The sequence below is a fragment of the Acyrthosiphon pisum genome, chromosome X, assembly GCF_005508785.2.
Source record: "Acyrthosiphon pisum isolate AL4f chromosome X, pea_aphid_22Mar2018_4r6ur, whole genome shotgun sequence".
NCBI classification, from domain to species: Eukaryota; Metazoa; Arthropoda; class Insecta; order Hemiptera; family Aphididae; genus Acyrthosiphon; species Acyrthosiphon pisum.
The window spans coordinates 95,945,720-95,953,187 of NC_042493.1; the positions used below are offsets into that span (position 1 = coordinate 95,945,720).

Genomic DNA, 7,468 nt, shown 5'->3' on the forward strand with positions numbered 1-7,468 from the left:
TAAAAAGGAGGTTGGAGATATTTCCCATTACGCACCAACAAAAGTAATTTTTATAATCATTCATAAATATTGTTTTAAAATAATTTTTGATGTCCGTTTATTTAAGTTTTTATTACTTATTTTGTAGGAACGTGTAAATGAGTGGAGTGAAATTTTAGGTGTACAGTTGACAGTAACTAGTTTTGTGTGTGAAAGACATTTCTGATCCCAAGACGTACTCGAGCCCGAATTATTGGTAAATGTTTTTAATAAAAAATTAAAACTATTAGTACCTAATGCTTTGCCAGTGCCAATGAATGAGGTGCCTGTATTGAGTACATGTGAAGATCAATTCATAAGTCCAATAGAGATTGAAGCTGCTGAACAGTCGTCGTCAGAAAAAAAAACAATGTAAAAGGTACTATGTAAAAAATTTCTACAAATGAATGTGGAAACACTCCATTTAATATTATGCTTATGTAATTCAAAATGTATGTTTTAACTCAAAAGGTTAAATAAACCTAAAATGGCATATTGTATAATAGTATAATGATATAAATATTGTTTTGTAATGAGTTAATATTATGAACAAAAAATTTTTTTCAAAAACATTTATTTTCTGAAAGAACGAGAGTCTTGAGTTAAATGGAAAACCCTGTATATGAGTTACTTATTAAAATAGTTTATATTCAAATATATATTATTTTATAGGTTGCCGAAAAGAGAGAAATTGTAATACAACTAAGAAGAAAAATGTTAGAGATTGAAAGAAATCGTCAACTTCAACTAGCTTTGAAACCATCTGGAGTTCCAAACACTAAGAATAATATTTAAATATTTATATATTATGCATTGTATTTGCTAATTTTAAGTATATTTATTAGACAATTGTATTTTTATTTTAGTTAATTTATAAAAAAAAGTTTAAAATTGTATTATTTGTACTACAACGTTTGAGATACAAATTATAAGAACTTAATGTATTAATTATTAACATTAAATTGGGACAAAAATAATAAGAAATAAATATTTCAATATTGTTAAATAGCTTCACCAGCATCTTATGAATAATATTATGTGATATTTCACTACATTTGATTTTCGAAAAATCCATAGAACCTAAAAAAATGTAATCTATTAGTAACATAAAAAAATAAATGTAAAATGACTTATTGCATAATATAAACATTTTAATTGTAAGATTATATGTACATTTCGGACAAGAACTAACGATAAAACTATAACCAAGATAAATTGCTTTTATATTATACTATAATTTTTAAACTATATTGTTTTTAGTCAACCAAACTTAGATTTTCAATAGCCACTTAATGTAGCTATTATAGTCAGATAACAAAATTAAGTAATGCATTTGAATAACTGAAAATTTTACCGACTCAAAAGGTTAAGGAATTAAATGTTTTTTAAGTTAATACCTATAAATATAAATAAAGTAAGACCAAGTATAATTATCAATTATGTTTATCTTTTATACACCTATAGTTTTTAACAATTGTGTCGAAAGATTGATTAATTTTCCAAAAGTTAATTATCTTTACTTCGGAAAACAGCTTTTATATTCTTGATAGTAATTTTTCTTTTCTAATAACTAGTTTTACATTTTTTTTTTAAATTTCACGCATAATATTGAATGTATTGATTACAGTTTATGAAATATTAGATAAACCTAACACATTTATAGGAGATAGTGGTTCATTTTAACAAACTTGGACACTATTTTTAATTTATGAAAAATAATAAAGAATCATATGAATTTAATTAATATATATTTTATAACTGCAGGTGTCTATATATATCAGCATATAAAAACAAAAACATTTTTGTTCTTATAATTTTCACCAATTTTTCTCGCAACATTTTCTCATCTGTACAAAATTAAAAAGGATGGCAAGTGGATGTCGCTCTGCTGTACAGTATGTTACAAGTGTCACTGTATAACGGATGGTATACCAGCATCTTATAAATAATATAATTAGTGATGTATTATTGCATTTGATTTTCGAAAAATCTATAGAACCTAAAAAAAGTAATCTATTAGTAATATAAAAAAATAAATGTAAAATGATTTAATGCATAAATCAAAATATGTTGTCTCCAATGTCTAACTACTTCATTTTTAATTACAACTAAAATATCTGTGATGAAAATTTTAAAAATATAACCATAATATTATATTGTAACAAATGTTTTGTATATTATTTAAATAGTTTATGTTGAATTTTAACTTTTGAATGACAATTAATGATTAATTTATACTACAAAATGTGTAATAACCATATTCATGAAATATAAAAGTGTTTAAAATGACGGGTCTTTACTACAAAGTTTAAATTAACATTTCTCAAGAAATCTAGACTGTTAATATTAGTGAAACAATATACATACCTATTTTGTTTTATAAAAACTGAATGATATAGAATTAATAATTATAGAGAAAAAAATATCCGTTTTCAATTCATGAAATGGTCATCTTATCATGAAAAGATCGATTTCACGAAGTGGCTACGGCATATTATACACATTATAATCCCCTTGCAAGACGCGTAAACATTTTTATTTCATGAAATTGTTTTCGTAGAATAATCTGTTTGTTGCATACTATATCCTTATACCTATAGTGCTTTACCTTTATCGTGATTACATTTTTTTGTGTGTCGCGTTTGGTATAGACTAGGTACCTAGGTAATAGAAAACGAGTATAACGCGATAGGATTTGAAAGAGCATAATATTATTCTTTTATAATTATTATAATTTATAAATTATAAAAATTTGGTGACTTTAACATCAATATTATAATGATAATAAATCGGAAACCTTTAAAACTTTCCTTATGGACACATTCAATTTACATATGATAAACAATCCAGCAGAATCTACAACGAGAGTAGTATGAAAATGAGAGTTCCGGCACCGCCACAACAAGGGCGGACTGGCTGCTTCAGAGCGGCCCCGGAATTTTTTTTCAAGCGGCCCATCGCCCAAAAACCATTGTCTAAGGTTAGGTTAGGTTAGGCTTTTTATTTGTGACATCGACGGCGGTGACGGAACTGCTTAAGCATTAGGTGTATTGACATATTGTCTAAGGTCTAATCTTATACACTATTACAGTGTAATTATAATGAAAAATATTACTATATTATAATTAATTAATATATTTTATAAATATATTTATTAAATGATAAATAAATTGAAATTTTGAAAATTGATCAAGTCTATTAAAAATATAAACGTCGTTCACATGAACGTTCTATTTGAAAAAGACAAGTGACGTTCACTATATTATATGAACGTAAATGCGTGAACGGCGTTCATGAACTAGGTAGGTACCTACGTTCTTTCCAAACACTGATATCTTTTTATATAGTTATTTCTAATAATTAATTAATGATAATTAAGTACCATAAAATAGGGTGAATAGAAACAAATGCAAATGTAAAATTGTATAACTTTGATGTCCACCCTATGCGCTATCTGCAATAGGTATATTTATTTTATATCATTAATCGTCAACCAGTAGGTACAAAATTATATTTTCCTTCCGTGGCGTATAGGTACAAGCACTATACAAAGTTACATAGGTATCAAAATTGTTTTTACTCTTTATAGTGTTCAATAAGACAGTATTGAACATTTACTATTTATAGTGCTTAGGTATCCAACGTTTTTAAAAAAAACACTTAAAAGTAAAAAATATTTGAAATTTGAAATTTCCTATATAAACTTTAAAGTTTTTCTCTTTTTATTTCTGAAGAACCTCAATATATAATATAGCTGAATAGTAATTTAACATGTAAATAAAATTAGAATTTATATTATACTCATAATTAATATACATAAATTATAATTGAATAACATAAATAACAAAAGGTATAGTTAAATTATTAATAATCTAAAAATGTTACGTTCGGATGCAAAGCATTGGTTTTTATCAGCATTTTTATTCAAATACTATAGGAAAATATAAAATATGTGGTCTTGCAGAAACGTAACATTTATGAATTAAGAAGAATTAAATTTAAAAACGAAAAAACATTATTCAGGAAATTGGGAAAATTTATTTGTGAAAACAACACGGGGTGGGATTCAAAATTCAAATAGCTATAGGGTATAATTATATAGGCCACTAAAACTAATAATTCTATTATTAGTTTTTTTTATTATTTTAAACCATTTAACCAATTTTTAATAATAATTTTAACTATATATAGATTATAATTTATGAAACTTTTAACAATAACTATAATATAACATAATCTAAAAGTCGTAATAAGTTACTTGTACAACCATATTGTCCGGCCCTAGCCAGCCGGCCCCATAATTCGATTATTCGACCGGCTCATAGGGAAATTTCCTGAGCATCCGATCTGCCAGTCCGCCCCTGCGCCACAACCACCTCCATTACTTGCCGCCTGTTACAACACCACTACTCCCTGCCATCAATACCGGCACCGCCGCCGCCAATACTTGCCACCCATCCATTGATTATGCCATCGCTAATCAGTTGTTATCATTATGCTAAAGACTACACACACACACACACACACACACACATATATTTATATGACCTAATATTCTGATTAGGTACCTCAAGCCCGGATTAAGGGGCTGGGGCCATGGACTCCGGGCCTCGATACTTAGAATTTATTTAGGGGCCTCTAATTTGTCCATTACTTTTTTCGTTATAGGCTATGTACACTAAATAAATCACCTAAAAAATACCGATGATTATTTAGCTAGGAAAAAAGCTTGTAAATTATAATTTATAAATAAAGTGATACATTATTCATTATTTATTGCTATATACCTAATATCTATATATTATATTTATTATATCAGGTACATAATATTGAATAATATGCAATACGTTCCAGGGTGAAGTGACCGGCCAATGTCATATAAAACTATGAAAGTATACCAAAAATGATGAATAAATACCCTTTAAAGATTGAATCTAACTTTTTTATTTTTTTAATTATGGGCAATTAACTTTTTTTTTTATCAAAACCATGCATATCACGCATTTGTTTATGTATCATCAAAACTTTTAAACATTTTGACATAATTTTATTTTTATTTGACTTCACTCCGGAACACATTATAATATACATTAATATTTTTTTTCGTACTGGGGCCTCATTTAAAATTTTGGCTCCTGGCCTTAATCCTGGCTTGTATTACCTATGTATAAATGCAACACTGCAATAGGGTGGTCAAAGAATCTGCATGGAAATGTTTATTAAGCATATTGTCGTAGCGTGCGACTCACATATACCCATCCTTATTACATTTTTCTGTAAAATTGCAATTTTTTATATTATGTTAGAATAATACCTAATACATCAAGATTTACAGACAGTAGGCTTCCAGCCGTTCTACACCAACATCATTGTTTCATATATTTTTTCAACACGTTTATAGTATACAGCACAATTTTAAAACATTCTACATTATTGTTTTTAACACGTTATTATAATATTTTCGAGTTTAAATCATAAAGTAAAAATAGTAAAAATCGTTTTTATTTTTTGGGCATTTCCCCAGCCCCCCTCATGGAAAAAATTACATTTTTAAAAGTTTTCTTTTACCAAACATTAGTGCACCGTTAGTGTGAATTTGTGTGACAACAATCAGAATTTGTGCGACACCCGTTGTACTCGGAAAAATCGTTTTTTATTTTTGGGCATTTCCCTAGCCCCCTCATGGAAAAAATTACAATTTTTCTTTGGCCAAACATTAGTGCGCTATTAATGTATATTAAATAAAATGTAATTTCAATAAAAAAATTAGTTAAATTAAAAACTCTAGAAGAAAAAAACTAAAATCTGAAAAACCTCAATATGATAAAAAACCACTTGAGTAAAAAATTGATATTTAATAAAAAATCAAATATTAATAAAAGGAGTCAAGTTAAACTAAAAAATATATAATCAATATATAAAAACAATAATATAATATTAATATAAGATTTTTTAACCTACTAAGATTTTTTTTTAAATTTAACTATGCATTTTTATTAATTTTCTTTTAATATTTCATAAGAATCTAAAAAACCTATATAAAATCAGTTGAATAAAAAATTGAAAATTAACAATAAAAAAGCCTAGTTAAATTAAAAAAATATCTTAATAGAATCTAAAAAAGATAAAAAAAACAGGTGAATTAAAATTTATACTTAATAAGAAATAAAAAATTATTAATGGAAGTATGACTTACAAATTTCAAATTCTTGCTTACAAATACTTACGTGGGTTAAGGATACCTCAAAAAATTCCCATTTTCGTCTCACAAATTCACACTAATATCGCACTAATGTTTGGCAAAAGAAAAATTTAAAAATTGTAATTTTTTCCATGTGTGGCGAACATTTCTCCAGCCCCCCATATATATATTTTTTAATTTACGGTTTAACTAGTATCGCACAAATTCTAAAAATAGTCACACAAATTCACACTATTGGCACACTAATGTTTAGCACAACAAAAATTTCAAAAATTTTATTTGGGGGGGCTGGTGAAATGTACGTTAATTATTTTACAAAGGAATCGCCCCCGCTAATAACACTATTAAAATAGCTCCTCAAATGTACGTACCTAATGAACAACCTGAACGTCCTGAACCGACAAACCGATAAATGATAAACTACAACTAAATAAACTACAACTACAACGCGATAACCGAAAAATGACGATGTTATATGCATTGATGCTTTCGAAAATGAGGATAATACACAAGGTTAGTTTTTTTAAACACTTTGATTTTCTATCCTACATAATAATTTATTCCGATCTAGTTACTCCTAAGCTATCGATTGCGATTGTAGTATGCATTTGAAAATGAACAGGCTACTATGCAAGGTTAGTTTTCTTAACAATAATTTTTACCAATCTACTTAACGCTTTACGACTATATATTACGATAGAATCAAAAATAATTTAGACTTATTTTAGGTAATGAACGCAAACATACGGAAAATAATGTGTTTAACTATAACATGTATAGTATGTGTATATATATATATATAACACAAACGCATGAAAATGGTTAAAATAGATTATGTATATAGGTATACATTATATGATTGTAGATATGCATTGGCGCAAATAGATGGGGACTTGGGGGACTTAGTCTACCCTTTAGTTAACCCCAAACGTCGGTCAATTTAGACTTTGTAGATATGTATATAGGTATATCTTTAGCATAATGATAACAACTCTTTAGCGATGGCATAATCTATGGCTGGGTGGCAAGCACTTGTGGTGGTGGTGCCGGTTTGGTGGCGGGGAGTAGTGGTGCTGTGCCGGGCGATCCACGGCTGGGCGGCAAGTAGTGGTGGTGGTTGGTGGTGGTGGTGGTGGTCGTGCCGGTGTTAGAAGTTAGAAATCTTATTTTCATATTACTCTCACTTTTTTTTTTAATTATAAGAACATAAAATATAATTATTTTGAGAATTGATGTCTTCGATTTTTC

The 7,468-nt window shown here is 27.6% G+C and overlaps 1 long non-coding RNA gene across 1 annotated transcript; it reads left to right on the plus strand.

Moving 5' to 3' along the window:
* LOC100571554 lies at positions 1-1,758 on the plus strand. Its single transcript, XR_003839817.1, has 3 exons — positions 1-43; positions 128-397; positions 691-1,758. It is a non-coding gene; the product is annotated as an uncharacterized LOC100571554 (long non-coding RNA).
* The last annotated feature ends 5,710 nt before the right edge of the window (positions 1,759-7,468 follow it).